At 45.3% G+C, this 10974-nt stretch overlaps 1 long non-coding RNA gene across 1 annotated transcript; it reads right to left on the minus strand.

Moving 5' to 3' along the window:
* Positions 1-1884: 1884 nt before the first annotated feature.
* Positions 1885-10569, minus strand: LOC146761612 (uncharacterized). The gene is made up of 2 exons (XR_014944989.1): positions 10063-10569; positions 1885-2343 (listed from the first exon to the last, which is right to left on the minus strand). It is a non-coding gene; the product is annotated as an uncharacterized LOC146761612 (long non-coding RNA).
* Between the last annotated feature and the right edge of the window lie 405 nt (positions 10570-10974).

Here is a 10974-nt window from a genome sequence, read left to right on the forward strand (position 1 = left end):
GCCAGTATCAACACTTGGCAGTCTACAAGAGCCTGAGTCTTGGCTTTCTTCAGATACACTTGAGCCCAACGTAGATGTGACCACCGGAATGCACGTAATCTAAAGAATAAAAAACTGAGTCTGGTCTTTGGCTTTTTAAATTTTTCTGTGGCCAAACTCTTCCTCAAGCAGTAAGGGAGCAATGGGCTTCAGGCAGCTGGTGTCTTTATCATACCAGCACGAGCAGAAGTTAGGATGCAAACCATGTGTGTGCAAGGGGCTCAAAAAATAATTGTTTCATCAGATAATTTCTTAGCAAAAGACAAGCAGAACCCATGGCACATCCCTGCAGAGAAACAGCCCCACTGCATACCTCTTTGTTGCCTCTCTTGGTGCTTAGGAGATGCAACCCAGCTCTCAGAGCAGCAGTGCAGAAGATGCCAGATGCAACCAGGCTTCTGCAGCGTGCAGAGGCTGATAGCTGATAAGCAGCTGATGCTAGACAAGCGGAAAGAAACCAGAAGGCAAAGTACTCAGATGTCTCATCATCCCAATCCTTTGAGTCAAAAGACTGAAGCAGGGCATTACCGTACAAAGATGACAAAGATGCACCATGCAAAGCAGATTGTTTATTAGATGGTAGAGTGATGGCTTGTTTTTCTTTCAAATGTTCTGTCTTTCTTCCCTTAAGGAAGAGCAATGGACATTTTAAACCTGCATTGTGTGGCCTCACATCCTGGCAGAACATGGTTGAGGCAAGAGAAGGTCAATGGTGGTTGGATAAGAGGTGGATTGTGGTCTTTCTCCCCATGAGCAGAAAGGGAAGATGGTGATGTTCTCTGGAAAGCAAGCACTGAGAGGGGTCCCACTGTCACATCCTTCTTGACAATGGTGCTTGGAAGCTTTTGGGTGACCTGCTGCTATGGGTTGGCTCATGGCAGGGGGTTGGAACTGGATGGTCTTTGAGGATCCATCCAACCCAAGCTATCATTCTATGATTCTTTATGATGTGATGAACTGGATTACAACAGGCTTACAGAAGTCCTATGTGCTGAAATTTTCAGTGTGAGCATATAGATGTGTATATGCATCCTTTAGAAATGGGCTCTTGGGATGAATGCAGTGCCTCCTGATAGTGGTTGGCTGTGAAAACGAATGCCCGATAACGTTTTGTTTTATATTACATCCGTAAACATTTTGCCAAATGTTTTCAAGGCGGATTTGCAGCGTGTTTTCATGTGCTGTGAACAGGAAGTTTGCTTCATGCAGAATTGCTGAAGGCTGTTTCTAAAACAATTTGGACTTTTAAGAGTCTGCAGTAAACAGAAGTGGGTCACGTTTGCACTTTCTGAACAGAAAGGAACCCGTTTACTTCTAAGAATTATTGCTCCCAGTTATCTGATAATTGTTTGGCTGAAAAAAAGAAAATGCAGTGGAAGAATATCTGTTTTCACTTAAGTCAGTGGAAAAAAATCACAGTAATGGGGATGAAGCAAAATGAGACGTGCTGACAGTCATATCATGCCTATGACATACATGTGCAAATGCTGTGGAGCACAGGGAGTGTAGGGTGCTCTTGTGTTATGGACAGCAGAGAGTGAGATATCATCCTGCCGTGCTTACAGCGTGATGAAGAAGCTGAACCACACTGTTCAATGTTACATAGGTTGCTCTGAAAGTAATGCCTCCTATTTATTTCCGTGGCAAATATCATAGATACGAATAGCACAATAATGCTGTAATGGAATATTGGTGGGGAGGTTCAACCTCTACTGCCATCCTACCAACATCCGCCTCTGGCACTGTGGGTCAGCATCATCAAATAGGAGGCATTACTTTCAGAGCAGCCCTTGTATTTCTTGATTTCTGAAAGCTATCCAGGGAAACTGAAACAACTCTCAAATTCAAAACAGAACAAAATGGCTTTATTTCCTTCCATAAAATAATTTAGCAAGAAATGAAACTGGATTTTTTGATCCTTTTGATCCTGGTTGCTTTTTCCCCCAGAGTTGGAAACCAGCTGAATGCTGCAGAGTTCTGCAAGCCCTCTACCTGATATTTTGGGTCTGTGGTAATGCTGAGCAGGTAGGGTTGTGTAAACTCTTGCAGAGAAGCTTAGTAAAGTCAAAACCCTTCCCTTTTCTGGTGATTCATTTCCTCAGGGCCAGCAGATCCATGCAGGAGGGGAGGCTGTCCGGGTTGAGCTGAGATAGATGGATGCACATTTTCCTGCTGTTTTCAACACTGCTATAGCTGGTTGAAGGGGACCAAACCTCCGAGGAAGACGGGCTTGGTTCCGTTTGACCAGCCAGAGCAGAGCATAGCTCCTGAGCATGTAACTTGCTTGGCTTCGCTGCGCCTTACCTGCAGGAGGAAGTAGAGAGGTTAGAGAGGAGCACTGGTGCCATGCACAGCGTCAGAGTGGGGAAGGAGTAGATCCAGAGTGGCAGAACTATATGGCTGAGTTGAGTGGGACAGAGCTGTCACACCAAGCTTGTTTCTGAGTGAGACACTTGAGGGGACAGCATCCCTACAGCACCATCACCCTGTTGGTTGGACTGGATGATCTTGGAGGTCCTTTCCAACCTTGGTGACTCTATGGTTCCATGATTCTAAGTAGTATCTGCTCCTGATTCGGAGAAGCAGCAAGATTTCTCTTTCATCACTGATGTCATAGAATCATAGAATAGTTGGGTTGGAAGGGACCTCAAGGATCATGAAGCTCCAACACCCCACCACAGGCAGGGCCACCAACCTCCACATTTAATACCAGCCCAGGCTGCCCAGGGCCCCATCCAACCTGGCCTTGAACACCTCCAGGGTTGGAGCATCCACAGCCTCTCTGGGCAGCTGATCCAGCACCTCACCACTCTCAGAGTAAAGAATTCTCCACACCGCTGATTTCTTCCTGCCACTCTCTTTCTCCCTGTTTTTCCTCTTTTCCCTTTGAAACAAAATAAAAGAGAAAACTGGCAGCTGTAAGGTAGGCTCCCTCCTTTGTCCATTGAAGGGAAGTCACCTGCCAGTTGTCACTCAGGCATCACTTTTCAGAGCCCCCCAGTCCCTCCAGCTGTACCTGGGAGCTGGGGCAAGGAGACAGCTGCAGGAGAGCATGAGCAGCGGGGTGCAAGGCAGCTTCCAAATAGGACAAAAGCAGCATTTTGTCAACACTGTGCACAGCCCCCTTTGCATCTACATGTAGAGTCTTAGGGGACTTTGTACAGTTTTCTTCTCTGAAAAATATCTTAATTTGGAGGGGATTTCTTCTCTTTCTTTGTTTTTTAACTCTGCTTCCCCCATCAGTGCTCAGCACTGGGAGGAATATTAACCTGTGTAACCTTAGGAATTTCCTGTCTTCTTCATGGTTTCCCTTTTCTTCAGGCTTACCCTTTGCTTCATCAGCATCAGCAACATAAGCTCTATATTTCCTATGGAGACATCCACCTTGCTGCCAAAAGGACATCTCAAGCAAACACTCAGCTGCAGAATTCACTTCATGCTCTCTCTCATCAGCATTAGACTACTGCAATCTTGGAGGAAGAATTAAAGCAGTCCTTGAAAAGCTTTTATTCAATCAGGGAGTGAGTGCAGACATTCTATGGTTGGACTTTTTTTTTTTAACCAGAGTTAAAACATAGCTTTGACCCCCAGCCAGGCTAGAATCTTTCCTGAACCCCATATCTGCACAATGAGCCTGAGTTATTTCTTCTCATGTGTCCTTGCAAGTGTGTGCCTGTAACTTAATCCTGGCTAACACTGTGCAGCCAGTTAGTGCTGCTTGCAGGATCCGCAAGCTGGGGGCAGCTGCAGAGAGTAAATGAGGGTTGGGACTCAACCTCACACTTAAAACCCAAATTTACACAGACTATGGACAAACCAGGAGGGCTGCTTCATTTGCCAACTCATAAGCATCTGGCATCATCTGAGGGGCCATGAGCTGCCTGAGACACCCACACATGACTTGAAGGGGTGGCATAGAATACTTGTTTAACAGCGACAAAGCAGTCGTATATTCTTAGCATATCTCCAAAGAGATCAGAAACATCTTTTCAGGCAAAGTTCAGATCTCCACAGAATGCAAAACAAGTGTGCAGCTGTATCTGTAGATGCTGGACTTTCTGGTTCTGAAGTTGAGTCCTGCTTTTGCACATGGGAGACAACCACAGCCTACTCAGGATCGCAGGGAAGTTCTGCCTCTTTTGTTTGGTGATCAGGAGAACCCTGAAATGTTCTAAAGCTCTATTTTGTATGAATTTACTGCTAAGTGTTGCTTTGTTCCTCCAAAAAGACTTGTTTTCTGAGTAGAATAGAATAGAATAGAATAGAATAGAATAGAATAGAATAGAATAGAATAGAATAGAATAGAATAGAATAGAATAGAATAGGGTAGAGTAGAGTAATGTGGAGTAGAGTATCAAGTCTTGGCTCTGGTCTTTATCTTTTGGATGATCAAAGTGGTTCAAAGATGGATGGCTGTACTCACCTCCCAGGAGAACCTCAACCCTTCTGTTCTGTATTTCCCAGAGCATGAAATGAATCATCTTTATGGGACAGGTGAGGAGGGGCCTCTCCATTGCCTCATCTTCCATTTAACAACAATAAGAGTCAGAAGTTAGAGTGGAAAGGAGTACTTTAAAGGACATGTAAGTGCTTGATTGAGATCTACCTTAGGTATCACCTCTAATGGTCATTTTCTCCCCGCAGCTTCTAACATGAGGGAGGAAATAAGCATTGAGGGTTGTACAAAACGTGCCTAACAATAGTTTATTCCTGATTTCTCACCATGCATGGTTGCTCCTATGGCTACATGAGATTAAAGACTCCAAAGTATAAGAGATCAGGAGGCCTTCAGGTGCAAAGTGAATCGTCATGTTTGAGATGCGAGCAATAGGCTGATCATACCCCCACACTAAAAAAATAGGGTCTGCTATCGTGTTTCTCTGCTCAAAAAGTCTCCATAACTTAAGAGTTAAACCTGTAGAAAAAAAGGCACGATGAAATAACTGATGATGTTTGACCTTCCTGAAGTACATCTAGGAGACCACAAGGTTTAGGTCAGATGCAGAAGCCTTCATTTTGATTCAGACCGAAATTTTGCAAAGCATCTTGGTGTCTGAGGAACATAAATGTCATTGGTTTCATGGTCTATATTGGTATATTTTCTAGTGCTGAAGTACAAGCACAGGAATTCAGTGGTTTCTGCTGTGTTGAGCGCTGTTGATGGCCCAGTTTTCACCTGTGTCAGCTAACAGTGATCCGAACAGGTCCCAAGCTCAGTTTGGGATCTGGCACACCCAGGGGCCATTCCTGGGAAGGACACTGACGATGTCCATCTATTTAAGAAGATGAGTGAATGGAACAGTCATTCGTTTTCCCCACTTTTTGAGGGCAAGAACAACTGGCCCTGGTTCTATTTAGTGAACTAGTAGTGATACAGACAATGAAACTTGGACTCCTGGATGCCCAGTCCTCTAAGGAGTACAACAGCAAGGAATATAAGCTGTAGTGACTGAAGGTAGCTGCTCCAGTACTGCCTATAGCATCACAGCCAGCTAAATGATGCAACTAGCCTTGAAGGTGGACAACTACATGGGCATGGATTTGCTGAATTACTAGGTCTGCCTGCTTGAAGTACCACTCATCACCAGGTTAAAACTGTGAGCAATGTAGACATGTCCTTAAGCTTCTACACAGATCAAGTTTGTTGAGGGCATCTTTGGGACATATTTTGGGAAAATAAGCATTTGAAGACCTTTCAAAACTTGGGCCATAATGTTAACAACAAACCTGTCACTGCAGAGTGTAAAATGTTTTCCTGGATACCTTCTTAGAATAAACTAAGACTGCTGCTTAAGTTTTGAGTAGTAAGCTTAAAGAGGAAGAAGGTAATGTATGATTTGGGGCCTTCAGTTACTTGGAACAGGGTATTCAGGATATCTAGAGTATCTCTAGGCTGTCCTGCATGGGAGAAAGGCAACCATCTTGTTCACAAAAGACTCATTCCTTCACAGCTTCATTAGAGTAAAGACAAGGATGAGAGATTTGTGGATGTAGAGAGACTACCTTGAGCTACAATAATACAGATATAAATAAAACAGCCCACTGCTTTTGGAAAGACTTTGTGCCTGCTTTGCACCATACAAAGTTCTGTATGACCCAGCCAGTCCAGTCTGTCTACTGTGAGTCCAATAGGCTCAGAGTAACAGTGTTGGCTTTGTCTTGGTTGATCCAACACAACCATTCCTACACCTTTATCATGTATTTTAATGCCATTACTGAGGACCTTATTATGAATCTTGGAGCAGGAAGGAGAGTTCTGTCCAGCCACAGAGGGTCCTGTAGGATGAATATACACCGCCTGACTATAGATAGCTTTGTGAATTAGGTCAAATTCAAGTAAAATGTGGATATAGTAAATAATATCTGACTCCTTGCAGTAGCTGGAAGCAGAGGACACTGGCGATGTCTCCCTGAAACCACACACTTCCTTACATTCCATAGCAGCCTAATCCATATGGGGATATAAAGAAGCATGTCATCTCATAAGAGAAGTCTGGATCGTGACCTCTGGACACTCCTGGAGAGGCAGCAATTCTCCTCAACTGAGTTTCAGAGCTGATGAACTGATTTCTCCTTGGGAATCACTTTGGTTAGGAACATTTGGAGGCCTCTTGTCCATCCCTTTGCCCAAAGTAGGGTCAAGCTTGGGTCAATTGACCAGCACCAAATCTGGTACCATTGTCCCTCCCTTTCCACTCCTCGACTGGAGCACCTGGCTTAGGGTTGTTGCATGTTCTTGATGGGGCAGGTACACTCAGGGATGCTGGAGATGCCCATGGGACCTATGGCCATGTTTGGGAAAAAACTCTTTGGAGTTAGTTTGTCCATGTACCAGATTCACAAGGATGTTGTCCTACATGGAAATGTCTCTGAAGATGGAGATGAGAAGGGAAGTTAACCTAATGTTTTGCAACCAGTCCATACAAGTATATAGGGCAGGTAAAGAAAATAAGACCAACCCTTTCTTATTTCTCTGCTACCTTTGGGGCTGCAAACAAGATGGAATAGAGTTTACTGCAACAATTGTATGTTCTAAGAGTTTCTCCTTTAGACAGAAAACAATGTTATCTACAAATAAACTTGGTTTAGGGTAGCAAATTCTGAGACTGGACAGTGGGTTTAGAGTGATTAGATATGAAACAAACCTCATCTCGTGGGATATTCTTGATCCCAACCATGCAGAAGGGCAAATATCCATTTCTTACATAACTTATCCTGATACACTGTATGGTCTGGGAGTTAAAAACTTAAGCGGATGTAAAAGGGCAGTTATTAATGGTCTTAAACACACAACTTGAGGAAGATTTTTGTTAAACTCAGTGCCTTGAATGAACTGGGTCTGTTCCATTAAAGGCTTGGTAGGGTGGGTTTTCCATGCTGTTCAAAGATTTTAAGCAATAAAATAAAAATGTGCAATGAAAAAATACCCCAAAAAACCCAGGGATTTCGAAAATATAGATATTAGAAAAAGCTAGGGAGCTGAATGGGGTGCATGCCTAAATGTGAAAGTCTCATAAGAGCAACAACAAAAGCCTGCAGTGATGGGAGATTATGGAGTTTAAATGCATCCATTTAGAGCCAGGATCATTCTGAATAGCAGTTGGCAGCTCTGCCTGTGGCAGGGGGGGGTTGGAACTTGATGATCCTTGGGGTCCCTTCCAACCCAAGCTATTCTGTGATTCACACTATGTATGATTCTGTGACTATCTAGGAAAACTGTATTCATTGTGAGTGGCAGATATGTGCAAACCGAGAGCCAGCAGAACGTGCCTGCTGAGAGTAACCCAATCATCTGAGACGTACTCAGAGCCACATCTGTCCCTGCCTGGTGTGGGGAAGGGAAGGAGGAAAGAATGGGACAGCTGTCCTCAAAGGATGGCTGCGGCCACCGTCATTGATCCCTGAGGATGGCAGGGCAGGCAGTGCTCCCAAAATGGGCTTTCTGATAAGGTCTGGCATTCAGGCACTCGCTCATCTGGGCTCGTAGTCAAGTTTCTTTTTCCACCCTTGGACTGTGTGACACGTGCTTCCCCAGCAGCAGTTGTTCCTAGAAGGATGGAGGCTGCTTAAGGTTTCTCTGCCTGCATGGACATGCATGTTGAGGTGTGTTGATGTGATTCTATGACCATAGCTCAAAGAATGAGACAGGTTAATAAATCATCTACTTCCATTCACCTCCAAGAGGGGGAAAAAGCCATCCTGGTACCCAGAGGGGTTGAGATCTCTCCCTAATACTCTGCCCCTCTGCAGGAAGGGTTTGAGCCCAAACATCTGCACGATTGGAGTTTGCCCTCCTATCTGTTTACACCAAATGGCAACCACTCATCCAGAGCCCTTTCTTGCTTCTTTTGCAATTTTTCTGTGTGATCACTGGCAAAATCAGTTAACACTTGAGCCTTGGAATCCAAAAATAGGAACCTGAAGATATATCTATGCACACATGTGTGTATTTTGATACCATCCTAACCACAGCATCCAGGAAGCTGAAAACTGAGCAAAGCAATTTTGCATCTATCTGCAAAATATTGCCTGTGTCTGGCCAGCAACTATATTTAGGCACTTGTGTTTTGGAGGTGGTTTGTATGCCTGGCTTTTTTTTGATCTCTGGTGTTGTTTCATAAGCATTATCTCAGAGCTTACAGTTTGCTTCAGAAACCATGCTTCCTCCTCATTGCTTTTTAAGGAAACTCCTAGCTCTGAAGCCCCAAACTTCGTTGCCTCTTGGCCCTTCTGGGGATGATCCGACCTCCAGTCCTTTCACAGGGATCCCAAAGGCTCAGCTCCTGCCAGGTGTTGGGGTGTTATCTTTTCATCACCCAGAGCCAGTGCTTCTAAAAGCTCTCTACCAGTGGGAACCAAGCCTCTATGAGCACCACAACACCTAGTCCTAAGAGGCAACTATGTGCTTTTAAAGTGTTGTCTTGGCTCTGGTTTAACCCTTTCAAATCTTGTTTAGCCATTCTGATCCTTTGCAGTGGAGCAGAAAGCCTCCTCTTAAGCAAAGCTTGCTCACCAGTACTTCAGGTGGGGAAACTGAGGCACAGAGGCAAAGTGCTTTTCCTGGGGCAACCAGAAGAGCCTGTAGCAATGCCCCCTCAATTCAGCACAGCCATCCTTGCCCCCTAAGTTTCCCTTTATCCCTCATCTTCTGAATACATGCAAATTTAGAACTGAGTGAAATTTAGGATACCACTCCCTTCAAGAAAATGATTGATTGTATATAAATCTATATATTCTAAATTTCTTTTGCCTTCTCATTGCATGTAAGACAGTTTGGCTGGGATCACATCACAAACCCTCCCCAGCTCACAGCTTGCTCCCAGAATACAGTAGACATCATGGCAAGCTTTGGGGGGTGGTGTGGAGGATGCAGCCTTCAAGAGAAGGACAGTGTGTAGAAAAGGGTCTGTTCCTCACTGCTAACTCCAGAGGAAAACAGCATTGACTCTTTGGACTCCTTAGGAGTAATCAGGACAAATTTGGACCTTCACTGCCCAGGAGATGCCATGGGCCCCACAGCCTACACTGATCAACTCTACAGTTCCTCTTCAGTGCTCCCCATATCTCTAATGTCACTGAAGATCTGCCTTCCAGGCAAAGGCCAACTTATCATCAGACACCAGCTCTTCCAGTCAGACCCTTTTTGTTCTGAAGATGATGCTGAAAATCAAACATGCCTCATGCTCTTTTTCTGCCCATAGTTATGAGGTATAAGAAAGTGAGACCCACAGCAAAGGGAAGGCTGACTTCTGAGGGTGAGGCTGTACCCAAGCTGCTCTCATGGCCATGTGGTCTGGTCTGTGGGACCTCAGCAGTGAGTCTGGGGTCCTTTTTGGACAACAAGGATACCTCACCATCCTCCCCTTCTCCATCCTCAGTATCTACTGCCTTGCCCAGAACTCCCAGTATTCCTTTACAATGCATTATGTTGGCATTTCCTGTGCTCCTTAGGCTTGGCCATTGACACTAGCAATTCTCAAACTCAGGGAGATACTGCAAAAAGAAAAGTAACTCTGACATTACCTTCAGCGAAGCAGCAGACGGTCCCTTCATCCTCACCTCCTGGGTCCCGTATCGCTCCCCTGTGCCCCATTGCCACCAGCTGGCATCTTCAGAGTGGTTCGTCCAGTCTTCCTCAAGGAACATGGTCAGAAATGCTGTCCAGAGAGTGGCTTACACTTGGGGCTGCTGAAGACTCTCTTAACAAAGGCTGAGGCTAAAAAAGTGCTTAGAGCATCTTAAATGACTGACCCCTCTGCATGTGTGCCAGTGAGGATGGGGAGGTGGGCAATTCCCTCTATATCACTGCCTCTGTTTTTCCCTTCTCCCTTGTGACATGCATGTCAAATTCCCCACCTCTCACTCAGTTTTATGCTGCCTCTGCTCATTTCCCCTTCCATTAGCATCCTTTCAGCTCCCTATGAGCCAGCTTGCTTACTTAGGGCTCTCCACCCATGTAGCCGTCTCACCAGCCATCATTTGTTCTTCACATGCATCCTCCTGTCCCCTCCCTGCCCCACTGCCATCCCTGCTCACTCGTTGCCCACACAGTCCCTTTTGTATTGCCCACCCTCAGGCCAGCCCACCCCATGGCCACCTGCCCGTGTCCTTTACAGCCTGGGGCTGATCCCAGCCCTCCTGTCTGCCTCAATCACCACTCTGACAGCAGCACGTTGAGTGACACTGCTTCAGCTGTCCCGTGCCAGGAGGGCACGTCTTCATTTGATCCCTTTTGACAATGGGTGACTCCCATAAAAAAAATCAGAAATAAAATACTCAGAGAAGGCTCTGAGAATAGAGGTGTTTGTTGAGAGTGCATCTGTTTAATGTTTTATGTTTTAGTGGCCTGTGAGCTGCTGTGGGAGATGGAGAGGGATACAGGACAGCTCTGAGACCCCAATGGGCTCTCTGGGGTTTAGTATTGGGGGCTGAGCC

Source organism: Coturnix japonica, chromosome 3, assembly GCF_054131305.1.
Source record: "Coturnix japonica strain WE chromosome 3, WE-NBRP24, whole genome shotgun sequence".
Taxonomy (NCBI): domain Eukaryota; kingdom Metazoa; phylum Chordata; class Aves; order Galliformes; family Phasianidae; genus Coturnix; species Coturnix japonica.